Raw genomic sequence first — 20658 nt, 5'->3', positions numbered from 1 at the left:
ACAGATCCCTTGCTTTCATCGTTGCCAACTCTTATTCTTTTAATCCAAATCTCGCCCCTTTCACACACTGTCATATTACGTCTTTACCTCAATGGGTGCGGGAGGAGGGACTAAGAAAGCAGAAAGTCTGTGATACTCATTATTGTTTAAAAAGAAAAAGGAAATTAAGTTGTTAGTATTTGAACAGAATAACCAAACTAAAAACTGGGATATATGGAGAAAAAAAATGTGTAAAATACAGGAACTAGGCTATGTTGTCCATATTCTACAATGTTTAGTTTATTTTTACCTCGCTTTTAAAGCACATTTGGCTAATCGCGAAGATGGGATGAGTTATGATGATACGATGAAGTTGATGAAGGGGCACTCACAAACACCCATGCACAGGCCTTCATTCGAACCCGAGTTTCCACTCACCACGGAAGTTGGCATGGCATATTCTACAATGTAAACCTAATTATAAATTGTCCCACACTTTTAAAAATTCAAGGTCACGAACTTTATGACTAAAATTTCCCCCCAACTCTTAAAGCTTTTTCTTGGGACAGTGTACATAAGTTAATAACACAATACAATAACCAAGGGCGCCCGTAGGATTTTCTGTTGGGGGGGGGAGATTCATGGAAACGTTTATTATTATTGCTACTATTTTTGTTATTGTTATAATTATTATTATAAAAAAAGTAAAGTGTTCCCCTGTGCTTAGCACCACGCCATGAAGGCATATAGGGGGTGTGGGGGTAACGCCCCACACTTTCTTGATCCGGTCGTGAGTCACCACGCCCCTGACCGCCTTTACCCCCCCAGGGTTTCCCCCACGTACCCATGTTATTCGACGCTGGGTGGGCGCCGGGGCCGCTTCAATCGTTAGAAAAGTTCCCGGATTTGAACCGGCCGGGGATCGAACCCGGGACCTTTAGCATGGTAGTCAGACGCGTTACCGACTGAGCTACCGCGGCCACTTTATAATTATTATTATTGCTACTAATTTTGTTATTGTTATAATTATTATTATTACTACTACTGTACAAATCATAAAATTCAAGTCGAATTGAAAATACTTTGGCGTTGTACGCAAGTTCAGACTCGAGTGTACTATTTAGACAGAAACTAGATTTGCGTTGCTTCCTTTCGATAAACTTGAATCACTTTGTTGATAAACAGTTGTTTGTCTTTTTGTAATTTTTCACGATGGCACAGATATCAATCCTTCTTGGAATCTCTGATCCATGCTTTACGTGACGAAGGGTATTGTAAAATAATAATAGTTGCTGTAGCTTACGGTCTGCACGTCAGAGAAAACAATATTTTTCATTATAAAATATCTCTACAATTTCATCATTCATATTACATTAAATATTTGCAGAAATTTCAGGGGGCCAAGCACACCCTGCCCCCCCCCCCTGCGGGTGCCCTTGACAATAACTATGCATTTCAGTTCACTAACTATATGAAATTAAATGAAACGAAAGAAAACAACAGTTGTACTGAATATTCACTCATTTGGTAGGTCGAGTAATCAAGTCTTCCCATCAAGGTATTTTGTCATGACTTGTTACCCCCTCCCCTCAAAAAAAATTCTGGCGCCGACCACGTCTACCTTTTATGTTAATCACAACAATGTGAATGATGGGACAAAGACATATCCAGGCCCTGTCCAAACATCGAACCTCTGTACTCTGGTTTAGTATGCGTTACCCTGACTGCTCTTGTTCAACGCTAAAACTCGGAGGAAAGGGAAAAGTCTTTAGCTCCACGAAGAACCGTCTACCGTTGGCAATTCAGATGATGCAAGTTCTCAGTGGCGTGCCTAAGGGGGGTGGGGGATCATAAGCCCATTGGGCCAGTATTCAGAAGAAAAGAACGTCAAACGAAGGAAAGATGGCAAAATAAGGGATGTTTCCAAAATCCTGGGCACGCTACTGCAAGTTCTGAAACTTACTCATTGTATGTCAATACTTCAAGAATATTTCACAGTACTTACGTAACGAACCTCAGAAGTTTTGTCCGCCACTGTTTAGGCATTTATCCCATTCTGACACCAGTCGCAAAATGGCATGCTCGTAGAACTCCTTTGGCTGCTGTTGGAACCAATTGCGCACGTACTCCTTGACGCCATCGTCCGATTAAAACCGTTGTCCCCGCAGTGCTTTTTTTTAGCTCACCGAAGATGTGGAAGTCACACGGGGACAGATCTGGACTAAAAGGGGGATCAGGACTTCCCACTTGAATTTTTTTCAGACATTCCTTTGTTGCGTTGGCTGTGTGTGGTTTAGCGTTGTCGTGCAATAGGATGACACCACGAGAAAGGTGACCGGGGCATTTCGATTTGATTGCCTTCCTGAGCTTCGTTAACGTTTCACAATACCGCTGGGCACTGACCGTAGCTCCATGCTCCAGGAAGTCAACGAGGAGCGGTCCCTTGCGATCGAAGAAGAACGAAAGCACGACCTTCCGCGCACTAGTGTGGAGGGTCTTGAACATTTTTGGTGGATTTCTGTTCAGCAGTGTAGTCGTCATTTTGAAAATGTATTTTTCAAGATTCAAGTGTAACTGACAGTGGAAACCGCTGTCATCTACCAATCAAAATCTAAATTTCATCTCATCTCAGCTCGACTGGAATAGAACATCGATATTAATTAGGGAACATTACTTTCTGACTTCCCCTCGTAATTTGGCATGTTTTCCGATGTTATATATTTTAAACCTGCCAATTAAGCAGAAAACAATGAATGAATAAATGAATGTTAAGCCAAAAGGAGCTGGAGGGGAGTAAGGGTACGCCACTGATTCGTCCTTAACATTTTAATTGTCTATCTACGCCAGTGCAGAGAGATAAACAAATGGATGATGCTCAATTTTGAATAGCGTATTATATTCTTAAGAGTGTACTTTCACCACTTTACTCATATTATTTCATTCTTGTTATTTAGCGTCGCTTCCGTTCCATATGCTAATAGCGACGATGTGGATGAATGTGTAAGTTCTATCATTTCCCTAATAGATGGCTCTGTTTACGGAGGCCGATACTTCACTTCATTCAATTTAACTTTCATGTCTACTGGACTCAGTGTTTCTATTGCCTTGCCAATTAAGTGCACTGGTTTAATGACAGGGGGTGGGGGTAGTCATGCATTTAAGAATTCTAAGCGATACATACGAACAGTGGTGTGCCCAGGATTTCCGATAGGGGAAGTAGGCATTTGTTTTTCTAGAAGTCAGTCCTCATTTTAAAATCTTTTCCTGCCTTTGACGTTCTTTTATTAGAATACTGGCCAAACTGGAGTGTTATGACTTCCCCCCAACCCCCTTAAAAAAACATTATATCCCGCGTAATCCTACAGGGAGAAAGTTAACGTAATCAAATATTAATCATCTTGGCTAACTTGTTGTGTACCTAGTATTCAATAATGCCAACAAATGCCATGGTATGGCACATGTATGCAACGCACTTGCCACTACGGCCAGATACTGTAGCAGTTATTGCTTTGCTAGCCAGTGTCACGCCGCAGCATGAGACTGGAACCGGCTCTGTAAGACACTCGAAGAATAATTACGCTCTTGAGCTATTAGGTGCTTTGTTCAATATTATGGCAATGTCTTCATCTGCAAGAAAATAATAATCAACTGAAAATGACTGTAATAATGTGATTGATGACTTGGGAAAATTTCACGACGACCAAATACATTCATACCAACGCCTTTTCGTGACGCAGCAGCTCAAGCGTTACTTAAGTAAATAAAATTATGAGGAACTGTGCATACATAGTAACACCCATCATTCTCCTTTTGAGACTTCAGCGAGCTGATTAAAAGTGCACATGCTACTACATCTTCGGAATCTATTATCTGTTTTCAAGTAAAATATTGGTGAAGAACCTCTAAGGTCGTCTTTTGTCAAATTCACTATCTTTAAACTGGTTGCGGTTGCTGAGCAGACATTGGTCAATGCTGGAGTTCTTACTACAGTTGGGACGCCGTACTAACTGGTGCACAATCACAGCGCAGAACGGTTAGTTTGACAAAATCATGTTTCCCTACTGGCTGCTTTGTGGAGGGGAAATTTTAACGTTGACGGCTCTTGCAAACGCGGTGGGCCTAATTTGCTGTTTGACCGTGGAGTTCCTTCGCAGGTAAACGCGGCAACTGTGGGCCACTGCCATAAAAGCGGTCTCCGCGCCGGTTCCTGGCCCGGCGGAACTTTAAGTTGTTTACAGCTACGAGAATGTCACTCACATCACGGCCGTGATGCCGTATATCCATTTCCCATCAAAGATATCTAAACAACAAAACACATGAAGATTCACTTGACTGCTCAATTAAGGTCTTCTAAACGGTTTTTTGAAACTAGCCTCAGGCAAAAAATCCAGAGGTGGCCCAAGTTTCTACTTATAGATTTTTTAGTTGGTGTTTTAAGTCCACTTTATGCACAGTAAGGCTAATCGAGACTGGACCTACAGTTTAAAGTGGGATCCGAACCACTATGTGCCTCCACAGGGAATCGAACCCGGAACCCTTTGATTACACTGCGCCATCGGGAGGGCCTAGTTTCTACTTATAAACAGTGATCTTCAATTGCTATCAGAAAAAAATATATCAAAGGGAGTTAAGTCGGGCGATCGCAGGAGCCATTCGATTGGGCCGCGGAGATGCAGCCAACGTAATGAGGAGCCGCAACAGCATGATGGCGGAGACCTTTCGCTACGTCCTGTATATTTTTTTCAGAAACTCGCGGATCTTCGCATTCTACCATGTAATTATGTTCGTTGAATATCCTAGACAATCTTAGACAATCTACCTGTAAAAATTGTGCATGGGGGAGAGAAAAAGCTTGCTTTGTCTGCACATGGAAAACTCGCTGGCTTATTACTTACGGTTGGAAGAGCAGCAGTGGCGTCGACGGAGAATTGTTTGAATAGGTTCATGCGTAGTTGAAACATTTTCATATGGGGTTCTATCTTCTATTTTCTTATCTCTCTCCTCTTACATCACCTTTTGGGTTTCACCACCTCTCTCTCTTCCTTTCTGATCTCCTCTCGACCTTGGTTATTCTTCTTTCTCTGACTATATTTTTTTCTCACCGTTATTCTTTGTTCCCATCTTCTATCAGAGGCTTTGCCAAAGGTTGGATGGATTTTTTCAGATGGGTTTGGTCATAGCTAGTAAGATCTTTCTTTATATCTCCCTTAATTTATAGGTTTCCATTCTTTTTTACATTTCCCTTATATTTTCCTCATCTCTTTCTCTATTCTTCCTAAGGTTTAACCCTCTTGTTTCTGGTTTCCTTTCTTGCATCTTTCACTGCACCTTCTCTCTCTCTCTCATATATATATATATATCTTTATTGCTGTACCTCTTTTCTGATTTGGCGTGGGCCACAAAAATGCATACCGCTTTCCGTTCACAGTGCCTGCGAAAATGTATGCATACTACTAACAACAATACGCATAAAAATAATGATCCTCTACCTGAAAAAATATTTCTGATATTCAATAAATAATAATTTTTCTTAAAAAATGGCATTAATTTCCTTAGTAGGGCGGCTGTGCTAATATAAATTTAACACACATAAGCTAGATGCATTGATTTGTGCAATTAATGAATAGTATTATCACAAAATTATTGTATAATGAACGCCATAAATGGGTAATATACCTCTTGCGTTCAATTTCTGAAATTATTGCTACATATTTTTTCCGTGTCATTATGTACTTTTACACAGTACACGCTTAAAAAAATAATGAATATGAGTTGTTACATCTCTTTCTCGTGTGTAATCTTACCTGTTCATTTAATAATTATCAATATTATTTGATCTACTTTAATATTATTAAGAGTGGGAATGTTAATCTCATTAGCCTGCTAATTATAAACTTATTGTTCTTGTTGTTGTTGTTGATTTGGTGTTTTAAGTCCACTTTATGCACAGTAAGGCTAATTGGAACTGGACCTACAGTTTAAAGTGGGATCCGAACCACTTGTGCCTCCGCCGGGTATCGAACCCGAGACCCCTTGATTACAAGGTGAAGACGCTACCACTGCGCCATCGGGGAGGCCCTCTTATTGTTCTTATATGAGACATATAATATATATATATATATATATATATATATATATATATTAGTTAGTTCTATGTACGTACCTGGTAGGCAGGGATTATTTCAAAAAAGGCTGTAGCCCATCCTTGCCCAACCGGTGACGCCTCTTAAATGAAGCAGCATTTATATTCTCGTGATCTCATTCGAATCAAACATTCCTAGGGCAGTGAACCTCATTGAACTAGACATTGGCGGCTTTTCAATAACATAGGTTGGCGACGCTGACTGCTCTACCGCACTTGAAGCGTTGTTTAGTGTTGCCAACTTCATGATGATTCCGAGAAGCGCACGTACTACGTTACGGTCTCTCTCATTGGCCGGGTAGGAACGGAAATCGTCAATTTCTTTCTCTCTCTCTCCTTTGTGACTGCAACAGGAGCAGAATTTCCACAATTTCCATTGGAAATTTGACACAGATCGCTTTCAACGCGACAACATCGTTGTAATGTCTGATGTTGCTCACAGAATCGCACAGGAATTTGAAAAAAAAAATCTACACAGCATTCAGGAGTTCAGTGGCAAAAGTGTGTCTTGAAAATATAAGATAAAAAGAATTATCTTTTCTGGGACTTCAAATACTTGGACTTCATTTCAAAATTTATTAGAAAATAATCCATAACATGATTCCCTAAAGGACCTATATTTTTTTCTCGTTTGAATAATTCCAAAGAAAGTAATCAAACAATGGTAATCAACTGTTGTATCAACTGTTTAACATGGAAAAAATGTATTAATATCTACACTACCTCTGAAAAACATTCGTATATTGTTGAAGTCTTTAACTCCACTTTATGCACAGGAGTCACGGGTTCGATACCCGGTGGAGGTACATAGTGGTTAGGATCACACTTTAAACTGTAGGGCAAGTCCCTATTAGCCTATCTGTGCATAAAGTGGACTTTTTAAATATTAGCTTCTTTATATAACATAAAATTACAGACCGAGAAATAAGATCTCCATTTGAATGTGGGTTTGACTATATTCTAAAATTTAAAAAAGTATGTCTACTTAAGGGGAAGAGGGGCAATTTCCCCTAGGTCTTTCTCGCTGCGGCAGCTACCGATCGCTCTTGCCAACTCCGCTCTTTGAGAGCCAGGTCTGGCTCTTTCGAGCACACGTTTGGCTGTGAACTGTGGCACCCGCTCCCTGTCCCACTATGATGCCACCACTGGCTCCGGCCCACAACTACTAACTTTTGCCATGAGTGTACATTTTGCATGGACGTGATATTGCTATAATGGCTCGGTCACACACCCCTTCTTAATCTCCCCAGCTATTTTTATATAGCGCCGTGGCTAATGTGAAGATGACAATATTGTTATCTGGGAATCGTTTATTTTCGATTTCATATGAGCATAAGTGGATTATTGAGATGGGTGATGCCGCCAAATGTAGGCGGTGAAAATTAAGAATAAATTGCCATCACTTTAAAGCTAACGGTAGTTGCAGCACCCCCCTCGGACACTTAAAATTACCCTAGGAGGCACTTTATCCAGCCTTCGTTATTCTAGCTCCTTGAAAGTCATCTTTAGCTCTATTAATGGTGAAATTTACCTCTCTTATGCCCATCAGGTTTGGAAACACTGCCAGGATGGCCGTAGGAGGCAAGGAGAAATGCACTAGGCTTATGGGACCATTATTTTATTCGTTCTCTCGGGAATATCAAACATCCGATGACGTAGAAAAGTACATGGAAGGAAAAAGGACACGTCTGTCATGGGTGTAGGAAAAGTCGAAACTCCCATTTGATTAGCCGTAACCTGAAGTTGATTTCCCATTAGGAATACATGGGATTCTGTAAATACTTATTAATCATATTTTTTAAACATCGTGACTAGCTTACTAAAAAAAAAAGTGCCATGCCATGAAGTCGTATAGAGGGTGTGGGGGTAACGCCTCACACTTCCTTGATCCGGTCATAAGTGGGGGTGATGTGATCAGCATCACGCCCCTGACCGCCTTTACCCCCCCCCCTTCAGGGTTTCCCCCAGGTACCCATGTCATTCGACGCTGTGTGGGCGCCGGGGCCGCTTCCAATGTTAGAAAAGTTCCTGGATTTGAACCGGACGGGGATCGAACCCGGGACCTTGAGCATGGTAGTCAGAAGCGTTACCGACTGAGCCACCGCGGCCACGACTAACTTACTAATCACCTTGAAAAACAGTTTCCACTTGCAACATGGAGAGAAATTCATACTCTCTTGCATAGTAATCCCTTTTTTAAAAAGCAGTGCCCAATCCGACGATATTGAAATAAATGCACAACTGGTGCGCAATTGTCCCTCTTCGCCTTAATGCTCAAATCACGGAGGTAAACAAACTAAATTTTAAAATAATAGGTCAAATAATAATAATAATAATAATAATAATAATAAAGAAAAGAGCCTCCATCAATTTCCATCTTAGCTGTTTCCCAATTGTCCCTTCGATCACGGGTGTACACCACCAGTTGGCACAAAAGCTAAAGAAAAATATGTCTCCGTTTAACACGAATATGATCTCACAGGATGCGATTAATTCGTTCAATGCCCCAACCACGTAACGGAGCTACAAGACCGCTACGAAGTAACGCAACAGCCGTGACGCACCCGACACGTCACTTTCGGAATGATCCCGAAAAGAAATTCACACCATACAATCATACAATTAAAATTAAAATTTCAAACACAAACTACGCGGAGTGTTGAGCACGGTAAATGTTCTATGACGGTAAGAATTACCGCCTCGCCTAGATTCCTCATTAGGCACGAGGGTGAGAAGACGAGCTCGTCCCAGTGTCTAGTCTTGAAAACGTCTCTACAATCACAAGCATGTTGTAAAGCTATTGAAGCTCGATATCGATAATATCGTTATCATATCGATATTGGTAAAAATAAATACCCTGGGCTGAGCCGATACCAATTGGAACCGATACCGATGCTTGAAAATTGTATTAATTAAAAGTTGTTCAAAATTTAGATCAATAGTTGTATTAGTGTTTAAATATTCAACTTTAAATTATATGCATCAATTTTACAGAATTTTTCCTATAAATATTATAGAATTACATCATAATATTAAATTAAATGTTACGTTACCACAAAACTCAGGTTTTTCACACAAAACTTGTGCAAAATAAAAATAAACTTCCAATTTTGCATAACTTCCAGGATAATTATAATTCGAAAGTGTGTCACGTCTTTTTTGTGGAGTCCGTGAAAGACCAAAATATCGGCAGGCTTCGGTTCCAAAAAGTTGCATTTATTTCTGAAGGTTGGTTTCCAAAAGACTCGTGTAGCTTGTCGCTTCGGTCTGAAATCTCCAAAAATCCAGCTACTACGTTTCAGCCTTTGGCGACTAGGTTTGATATATTAGAAGCTCTTATAACCTTTCATCCTCATCTTCGCGATTAGTCAAAAGTGGAAGAAAAGCTAATTAAAATAAATAAATTCAATATATTAGAATGGAAATGGCGCCTAAGGAAGATTTCTGACCGAAGCGTCACGCGACAAGTGACAAGAAACCCGTTTCGCTTGGTGTAATGCAACCTTTCCAACCGAAGCGCCACAAGGTACACGTGTCGCCTGCCGCTTCGATCTGAAAGCTTCCTAAGCGTCAAAGTTTGATTTCGAACATTGCTCGTTACCTGGCTAAGCGAGCAGAAGCCTTGGCTTGATCGCAGCTCCACACATCGAGCGGGCTGTTTGGACACATCCCATCGACCTGAGAAGTCTCAATTTGATTCGAGCATAAATTTCTCATGTTACCTGCATAAAGTGCGGCAGCGAAGTGAATCTAATTCCGCATGAAATTATCTCAAGATGCATCTTCTTTGACGCTAATTCTGATTAGACGCCAAACTGGCACTACGAGCGCAGAGAGGATGCTGCTTATATACGAGGGGTTCCCAAATTGACTCCCAAGACTTCCGAATCTCACGATTTCAGCCATGAAGAGCTAGTTGAACCCAGGGTCAGTTTTCAAAAAAGAAAAAAAGTGGGCGATTGGTAGCGAGACTGGCTTGTAACATCAGAGACGATTACGAGACAGGACCCTGTGAAGATCAAAACGAGACCGAGACATTGTTTCCAACACTTTTCTCCAGCTTACGAGCAGGAACCCGTCATTCTAATTGGTTCTATCGCTGAAGGAACGGGACCTCTTTTCGCGCACAATTTCAATTCGTTACAGTTGCGTATTGTCTCGTTGAAAAAAGGCTCATGGCCCGTATTTAAATTCATCTGGGGGAAATAAGATTCTTGGACCAAATTGATATACTCTACAATGGGTCAAAAATCAATTTACGCTAATTTTCTCTCCTGGACCTTTAACAACCCTGCTTACGAGCCCTAGTAAGCAACTTTTCATACGGCGCAGTTACTCAGCGACAGGTCCAATCGGTTGTTTTTTTCTGGTGGCCTTATACAGACCAGAGTTAGTAAAAAAATTAGGGCTAATCAGATACCACTTTGAACCGATAGCGTATTTACGAACCCTATAGTACTGCAGAACCTCCAGCGACATTTGGCTACTGATTGGCTACCATTCCGGAAGTTGATGCAGCGTTCCTTCAAGTTAACGCTAGATGGCAGGGTTTAAATTAACAGTGTATATTTCAGATATCCATCCCAAGAAGATAAGAAACCCATTTACGCTAAGGTTCATTTTTTAGCAAAATTATTTAAATTAGTGTTTTAGAAGACAGAAATCAGTACTCTTCTTGAAGTGAATGATTTTTCTATTTATAGTCACATCAGTGCAAACATTGTAACTACCAATGACTATTGAGAAAATTATGTATATCCAACGTATGGCATTTTAAACATTATATTTTAATAGATAAACGTATATTTCTTAACATAATTTCGACAATCTGTTTACAAACTTTATTACTATATAATCACAAGTCTTATTTTTCCATAGTTTTGCTGTAAATGAAGAAGCAAGGAACAATGGACACGGAACATAAACACTTCCGGTGCACATAGCCAATAAGAAAGTGTTATATACCTCTGGTTCTGCAACACTATAGGGTTTGTAAATACGCGAACCGATACCGATGCTTGAAAATTGTAATAATTAAAAACTGTTCAAAATATAGATTAATACTAATGTGTAAGTATTCCACTCTCATTATTATATGTCACTTTAAACTGGAGGTCCATTCCCGATTATCCTTTCTGCATATAAAGTGGATTTATAAACTCGAAACTCTAATTATATGCATCAATTTACCAGGATTTTTGCTTTAAATATTTGAGAATTACATCAGAATACTAAATTACATGTTACATTATCACAAAATTCATTTTTTTCACACAAACTTGGTGCAAAATTAAAACAAACTTCGAATTTTGCATAATTTCCAGGGTAAATTACTCATCAAAAGTGTCTGACGGCATTTTTGCGGAGTCCGTTAAATACCAAAATGCCGGAAAAGTATCGGAAGGTATCCGTAAATAAATTCCAACCGATATCGATACATCCGCATCGCCTTAGCCGTAAAAAAATATAGCTTTTATAATATCTGCTGACCCATGTTCGTGGGTATAGAATTTGTGCACTTTCCGAAAAATATATAAAGAACGAAAATTTTCAAAAAAGTTATGGAAGTTTCCCAGGCAAATGTGACATTTTAGAACTCCGCTTCATTTTTTAAATACTAAATTACTCGACGAAAGGGGATGGGGGGGGGGGTATTTCAGTGAAACAGAAATCTTCAAAATTCACTCCAAGCTTGACTCCTGAGTAATAGCATCTCAACTCAGTGTTATCTGAATTTCTGTGTATGTTCCAACACCAGTGTTCTATCAGGTTAGAGTGCCGAAGACAGGAACTGCTCTACCCTCCCGTTCTCAGAGGGGACACATTCATCTTGGGGGGATGGAAACGCTGGGAGAGGGGTCTCTCTTCCCTTGCCGAATCCGAGAACATCTGTCACCGAACGAAAAACACCCTGGCGTGACCAAACCATCACCGCTAGTAGGCAGGGTAGCGACAGAAGCAATATCCCCGCCAAAAAAAACTAGGGTACCCAATGTGCACGACACGCGCGTCCTTTCAGAACCTAGGATGCGCGAAAAGAGGCGATTCTTGGTTGGAATCCTCAATACGATTCTGAATCCTGAGATCTGAGTCAAATACCATAATACCAGTGACGTATGCTTCTGCCAAGACCTGGACTATCTCAACGTGATCCTAGGCTATGCACGAAGGGAGCGTCTTCAAGGAATCCACGTTGCCATGCCAACGGCAGACAGGTTGTAAACTCCTAAGAAATGAGATTGCTAACTCTAGAATCACCATTATCTTATGCGAGTAATTTTATTCACAATTTCTAATAGAATTTTCTCCTATATTTATTTTACTCTCTAGCCTTCGAGATTCGCAGATGGCCTACAATATTACGCTACTGCAAAATACTCAATCCTGGATATCCGATGTCCGAATCTCCAATATCTGAATAGCCAATCGTGGATCTGATATTCGATCATGAATTCCTGATCCGATATCCGAAAAGTCAATCTCGGATGCGATATCCCAATCCTTAATTCCGATTCTGATGCCCCATTATCCAATCCTGGAACCAAAAGAGAGCCGACTCTTGGTAACAATCCTCAAATCAATTAATTCGGATCCGATACATGACCCGATATCCGAATCTCGAAATTTGGGCCCGATTGCTGAATTCCCAATTCCTGATATAGTATAGCTATAGTGAAATTTCAAACATACAGATCCGCACAACCGCACTTATCAGAAACCGAGATTAAGCCTAATACAGCGTTCTCTCTTCCACAGACTACCGGCCAAAACAACACTTTACCAAACCGAGTTGACACTTTTGAAAACCAGGCAAGATTTAAAAGGCTACTGTGTAACAACATGTAATTAACTTTATCTCATATATGTATTTTAGTTTATGTCATTATTCTTTATTGTTACTTCCATTGTTATTTTTTGTATTGCCATTGTTATTACATTCTAATGTAAAATGGCCAAAGCTGTATTTGGAATTGTCTGGTAAATAAATAACTTTCCAATTTCCATGTTTCTGTACAATGTAGATAAAATACTCTGTTACGACAATTATCGGAAACTATGGAGAATCGATTTGACGTCGAGAAATCAGCAAGAACCAATATCTTAGTTTTTCTTTTCTTTTAACGATTTCGTCCCACACATGCACACAGATATAAAGGAAAATGTAGGAAAAAAAATAGTACGATCTTTCCGGGATCCCAGAGACCCAGGTTCCAGACCAAGTTAAGCTTGTAACTTTCCCTAAGTTTGTTCAAAGAACTAATTTGCATCTTTCACATGAGTCGATGACATGATAGTATTTGTTGCAATTTCCTGAGTTCACTTCTCATTTGACTATCCTTTACAGAGGTGTTAGTCTAATATTTCTATTTTTCCAAGCAAAACAAATAAATTGTTGACTACATTACACGACGCCTGATAAAAAAAAAAAAAACTGACAACAGCTGCGTGGCCACCTTTGGATTATTGTTGGACGTAATAATAGCAATATCATACAAATACATGTGGATTTTCAACATTGCTAGAAGAACACGTTCCTCTGTTCAGCAGGCTCACAGTCCAAAGACATGCGGCTATACCATCACATTTCTGGTGGTCCCCGTGGCGGAGTGGTTTGCACATCGCACTAAGGCGTCAGGGGTCCTGGGTTCCAAACCTGGCCTGGGCCTGGATGTTTGTGAGTTTTCATCAATTTCATCATATCGTCACTCATCCTCATTTTCGCAAATTAGCCAAATGTGGCACAAAAGGGGAAGTAAAATAAATTAAATCAATCAATCATCACATTTCTGTCATGAAAATTCCTCATTTTCGGAAGCAATAGAGAGCTCTGTCCATCGGCACAGCAGCGAAATTGCGGAGTAAACCGAAGAAACACTCAATGAGAACCAAAAAATTTAAAGAGAAAAAATAATTTGCCATTTATTTAAAATAACAACTGTTCGCTGAACGAACTTGATAATTACGTACATACAGTTTTAACACAAATATGCATTTCGCTTTCGTACAGTCAACTAATTTAGCAGTACTGTGTAATTTACATAGTGCAAACTCGATAAACTCATATTTACGTTTTGTCAAATTAGAAAAGTTTTCACTTGAAGTAACACGAATTTCTCCTTAAAAGGTCAAATAATGTCCGTCGAGCTGCAGCTCGGACAGAAATGCTGTGTATAAGGAGTGAATTACTGCACTGCTTAGCGAGGCGTGCACTTGGAGGTATATTAAAATTGATTCCCCCTCCCTCTGAATAGCCTAATTTTTTGTAGAGCCGTCATTGATGTTTTGCTTGTTATTTAGCATCGCTTTCTTCCACTTTTTTTTGCAACTCGCGACGATGGGATGTGATGATTAGACATGCTCCGGTAGCGACTCAACCCAAAAAGTTCGTTGGCGAGATCGAAAGTCGACCAACGCGCTCAGTCACCGAACCGAGAAGGTGATACGGATCCCTTCAGTCTAAAACAAAGTATTCATGCGCGCATGCGCGAGTCCGAGTGCTACGATACGCAGTACAGAAGCGACACATGTCGCTTTGGAACGAGCCAATCAACAGCAACGTTTCACACAGGAGTGGCAGGACAGGTCGAGCAAGCCTGTGGTCGACTGGTGAAATCCTTAATCAACCGACACATGCACTGTATAGTGTCGCTTCGGTTCGAAAGCTTGCATTTATTTCCAAGGGTCGGCTACCAAGAGGAACGTGCCGGTTGTCGCGTGTCGCTTCGGTCTGAAAGCTCCCTTAAAGATATCGGTTGATTGGATTTATTTTGCTTCGCTTTTCTGCCACTTTTGGGTAATCGTGGCGAAGAGTATGAGAGATGATATGATGAAATTGATAGAGGAACGAACACCCACAAAGAATGCCCGGATCGGGATTCGAACCCGGCTCCTCTGGCGTCGTAGCGTGCTGTCCTTAAGAGATTTCGGATTCAGGAGACGAGATTTGGATATCGAGCTCCGACGAACACAGTTCAAATTCCAATCATTCGATCAATTTTGGGCTGAACTTTACCCCCTTTTCCGTTCTAATTGCTCTCGAAGGCGAAGCAACGAACGCAGAGCTCCGAAATGCACGATGCCGTGTTTTGATGCAGCACTGGGAACTAGCGATCGATTTTCCTGCGCAGAAGACCAACGACGGAGCAGGGACACGTGACTATCTCTCGTTACGTAACCTTGGTAGTGGAGCGAAGAGGCACACGCTACACTACCATGATGAGTGCTCGACGGGATCGTAATTTCAGGTTGTGCCAATGAATCTGGTCCTAACCGCCAGTTGCTCCAATGTAACGTGAAGGATGCAAAAATCATGTTGTAGCTCTGCTGTGACTTAACTGCCACAACACTTGCTACCGAGGGTTCGGGGTCAAGGTGCGAAACTATTGAAGACCGGTGGGAGGGAAGATCTTAACACATGCACACAAATATATCTATAGTATACACATTATTACTAGGGCTGAAAGGATGCCGATGTATTGGTATCGCTTGGAATTTATCTACCGAGACCGGCCGTTACTTTTCCGGCAATTTGGTTTCTCACGGAGCTGGGATCCGCAAAAATACCGCTTGACACTTTCGCAGTCTAATTATCCAATTATGCAAAATTCGAAGTTTCTTTGTGTTGCATCAGTTTTGAATGAAAACACTGAATTTTGTGATAACATGTAACTTAATATTCTGATGTAATTCTTTAATGTTTTAAAGCAAAAATGTTGATAAACTGGTGCACATCATTGGAGTGGAATACACATACACACTAATATGAATCAATATTTTGAACAAATTTTCATTATACAATTTTCAAGCACTGGCATCGGTGAGAGAATCGGTATCGGTTCAAAGTGGTAATTATTACATAAAAAAACTAATTACGAAATATTTAAAAATATATATAATATTAAACATGCATTAAGGAATAAATTTGTTACTGTGTATCAGGTAGTTATAAAGTAGAAAACTGATTTCTTTACCAACTTGTTTAATGTCACTCAATTACAAAATAGTTTGAATGTTGTTTATTATGTGCTTTCGATTACTTTTTGATTTAATTAATATAAATCTACTATTGGATTTCATACTTGCATTCCTGTTTTACATTTATTGTGTACATACATTGCTGTTGGTGTAGATCGTCTTAATGACCTCTTGAGAGACAGTGAATGAAATTCTCACAGAGATATTCTTCGTTCTTTGCTTCCAATATCATCTTTCGTAAAGTATATTTGAAGTCAAAACTAATTGCTTTTCTTCTGTTGTTACAACAAAAACTCTCGCCCGCTGAATCTTTTTGGTGGGAAGGATATTTAGGACATGATTGGGAGAATTCCCTCTGCCCCCAAGGATTTCGTACTCTGCCATAACTGGCGAACACGCGTGCTACACTCTGTCTCTGCTATCTCTGGAGCATGGGTGCGCATAGCGGCAGAGAAGGGATCGAGTGGGCAGAGTGGAGCCATGTCTCGTCACTACTTGCACGGATACTTGTGAGAGGTCGCTTGATCCAAAGACAGCACAGCATAAATGCAGGGCTGGTATCGAAACGATATCGAGAATTAGTGTCCGAGACTCTCGATCTCGTACGAGACTTCGGTACGATCTTTGACAAAATTACCCAAGTCAAATACATGTACATCCACCGGCCAGGGTACGAAATCATTTAAGACTCGTGGGGGGGGGGGGAGAGAAAGATCTGATCTACAAACTCCCTTTTCCCACAAACATACATGTACATTAGACGATATACATATTTATAATGTTATTAAAAGTAAAAATAATTACTAAATTAAAAATATTATTATTATTAATTACCCATAAAGAAAATAATTTGTTACTTTTATATAAGATATTATAACGTAGCAAACAAATTCCTCTACTAACTAGTTAAAGATGTTAAAAAATTATGAAATCCTAGTTGAAATGGTTTCATTATGTTAAGTTCTTATTTAGTTCTTGCTTTATGTTAATGTAAATCAATTAGATTTTATGGTCATTATTTTCTTGCATTCTTGTTTTACTTTTATTGTGCGTATTGATGTAGATTTGTTAATGATCTCTTGAGAGAGAAATGGCATTCAACACTCACAACTACACTGATTTTGTGTACGTTTTCGATATTATTGTTAGTAAAGTATTGTTGAAATTAAAAGTAATTGCTTATGTTTTGTTTGTTGTAACGAAAACTCTCCTCCCGGAATTTTTTTTGGTGGAGGAAACCCTCAGGATTTCGCACCCTGCCACAGGCGATAAAAATGAGATACCTAGATCCTGAGCCTTCATAATACACGTAGTCACCGCCAATAAAAATGGGACACCTAGATCCTGAAATACCGGCTTCCCCGTGATGCGTTGCCTAAGAGAACTTCAATGGCAACTTTTTAATGGGAAGTTCTTTGTCGCCGTAGAGTTAGGCAACACACAACACTCATTGTAAAAAAAGCCAGCATTTCAGGATCTAGGTGTCCCATCTTTCTTGCCGGTGGCTGTACGTTACTCTGCGACTTGTTCAGTCATGCAAGTTGAGCGACTTTTCAAAGCTTTTATGCACATTCTCATGCACTTACATCATTCGAGTCAGCAAATTAAACTCCCGATCGCTTCTCTTATTTACGTTATCGCCAAACAGTCCAGTACACGAGATAATACATCTGTAAACGTAATTATATCAAACAGGACAATGACTTCTGAAGACACGCACAATACCTAATCACCTTCTACAGCCTGTTTCAAAAGTCGCTCTACACTATCTTTGTTTCAAAAGTCGCTCTACACTATCTTGGATCTCTGAATGAACTACTAAGTTATATGCACCGGGATTTGTCCCGAGATAAACTACAATACCTCCTATTTCCAGTTAACTTAATGCAAGATTCTAGCGGGCCTCCCGGATGGCGTAGTGGTAATCAAGGGGTCCCGGGTCTGAGACCCGGTGAAGGCTAAAGGCACAGTGGTTCGTATACCACGGTAAGCCCAGTCTCGATTAGCCTATCTGTGAATAAAGTGGACTTAAAACAACAAATCAATCGATCAAAGCAAGAGACTCTAGCAAGTAATTAATGGCTGAAGTTGGTGCTTTTCTTTTCTCAAGAGTACCAATTTCGGGAGAGATATAGAGATAAGAAATTATCGAAGATTTATGATTTGGTGGAATGTTAATCTGGGAGGTTGCGACCGATACGATTCAGGTGCGACACTTCATGGATTTGAGGACATCAATCTTATGGGAGAAGTGTAATTCTCGGTGCCAAATAATCTTGGTTAGCAATCCAGTGTAAAATCATAGATCATCTGACATTTGTTTGAAGAGAAAATTTCGCTGCACCCGGCAACACTAGTAATCTCACACTATAAACTGGAATAGTGCATGGGATGGGGATGAAGTCAAACCAGGGTGGCCAGATGTAAGTAAAAATCATTTCAGAAGTAGAATTTCAGGGGAAAATTGTGATGTGCTGTTTTCTGTACATGTCCAAAAACCACACGCTTCAACGAAAATTTCAGGAAATTTCAACCCCCTCAACCCAATTGGCGTGCTTAAAAAAAACAACAGTGGGATATGTTCCGTCCCTCTACCCGGTCTAGTTTTCGTAAAGAAATGCATAAAAATATAGCACTGACTGCTAAAAATGAAGTCACACACCCACTTACGGAATCCAAAGGTATGTCGCTATATAGCTGTGCCCGTTGTCAACTTTCGATCTCGCCACTGAAATTCCTGGGTTCGTGCCTCGAAGAGGACATGCTGTTCAATTTCCCTTTTCCGTCGGGATTTTTCACTTCATTTTAATAAATTGAGGGAGCCACGACGGTCCGGTCCGCAGGGCACCTGACTGGCACGAACGAGACTGGGGTTCGATTCCCGGGATGGATGTTTTCAGATGGAAATTCTTCAAGTAATGTCCCATCTTCGATCAGCCCTACGGCTCACCAGCCTCTAATAAATGTAAAGGTGACCGGAGCGTGGCGCTGATCATATCACTTCTACAAACGGCCGAGGACGTGAATGAGTGGAGCGTCCATGGAATTTTGCAATGTGCAGGGGATGGATATAACCTTATAATAACTTGAAATCCGGAATCACAAAAGAAGAGCCACTATCATCTGAAAAGAAGGAAAGTTGCTTATCCCACTTCAAAGAGAATGAACCCAATTCCTGTGATTCTCGAATTTCCTTGAAAATGTTATATCTTTCATAAAATGTCCGTGTTTCGTCTTTTTGTTATTTAGTGTCCACTTTTCTACCACTTTTGGCTAATCGTGCCGATGGGGATGAAGAATAGACACTCACAAAGAACATTCATGGCCAGGCCTGGACTCAAACCCGATTTGATTTAATTTTTGTTATTTCCCATCGCTTTTCTTCCACTTTTGGCAAATGGTGACGATGATGATGAGTGATATGAAATTGATGGACCGGAATTCGAACCCGGGGTCCCTGAGGGCCTAAAACCCTGGTATTTCAACGGCCATCGACCCGACTTCTCTCAATAAATGCCACCCGAATTTCTCTCCTCTGAGGAAAAGTTCCCTTCAATTGGCAACACTGACTTGGAGGTGAATCCAGAATATCACTTTCCTTATAATCCGGCACGAAAGCAATCGAAATCAACAATTTCTGTTTGCTCTTTATGCGTTAACAGTCCACGATATAATCATGCTAACCGCATAATTTGTTGGGCAGTAAAAATCATCCACCGAATGACGCAGACGCAGATTTGTTTGTGAACAACCGAAACAATAGCCTGTAACTATCCATTACAGAAGCAGTGGGACACCTAGATAAGTTACACTTTGCAATTATCGCAAATTATTATGCAATGCTAAGCACATTGCCTACATCAAGTAGACAATCCTTCTTTCAACTGGAAGAAATTACATTTTATTGATGCGAATTTTGATTACGTTCTTCTTGCCGAGCAGTGAAACAAAGAGCTTGCCCGTAACAAGAAGACTCGTACAGGCAAATCATCATTTCGTATCTGTGTCGGGGTTATTAAACGAAAGTCAATACACAGGGTTTCCTGCAACATTTTCGACTCGTGCCACCGTCGCAGTAACAAGCGGTTTAACAAAGATAGGCATTTACGCCAAATGTGAGAATACGTGAAACTAGTGTTGTCCACGGGACGAGACGGGACAGGCTTTTAAAAATTCGAGACGAGATTGACCATGGGTCATGAGACAAACGAATATTTTCGAGACGAGACAGCATTTCCACGAGACTTCCACTAGACGAGACAGGCCAAAGTCTCGTCTCGTGGGCAACACTGCGTGAAACCCTACTTCGTCGAACGAGAGAGTGATCTACCTTGTCTAGCGTAGAATCTTACGTGGGTCGAAGGAAATGATTTGGTGTTACTATTAGAGCAACCATCTAGCATAATGATCGACAAGAATTGTTGCTTGCGTCTGCAACATGAGGAGAAATACACAATCGCGAATACGTCGGAATATTTTTTCAACATTGACAGAGTTGAAGTAAATGTGCACCTTATATGAAACTGTGCTTCAGACCCTTAAGAAGAACGTTTCTTATTTGA

General features: G+C 40.4%; 1 protein-coding gene across 1 annotated transcript in view; it reads right to left on the bottom strand.

Annotated features, from left to right (window-relative positions):
- Positions 1 to 20658, bottom strand: part of LOC145987627 (serine/threonine-protein phosphatase 4 regulatory subunit 1-like) — a 286327-nt gene that overhangs the window by 162509 nt on the left and 103160 nt on the right. The gene's annotated exons all lie outside the window — the stretch shown is intronic.

The sequence above is a fragment of the Lepisma saccharinum genome, chromosome 5 (genome assembly GCF_977018435.1).
Source record: "Lepisma saccharinum chromosome 5, izLepSacc3.1, whole genome shotgun sequence".
NCBI classification, from domain to species: Eukaryota; Metazoa; Arthropoda; class Insecta; order Zygentoma; family Lepismatidae; genus Lepisma; species Lepisma saccharinum.
This window is presented reverse-complemented; position numbering and strand designations above follow the sequence as displayed.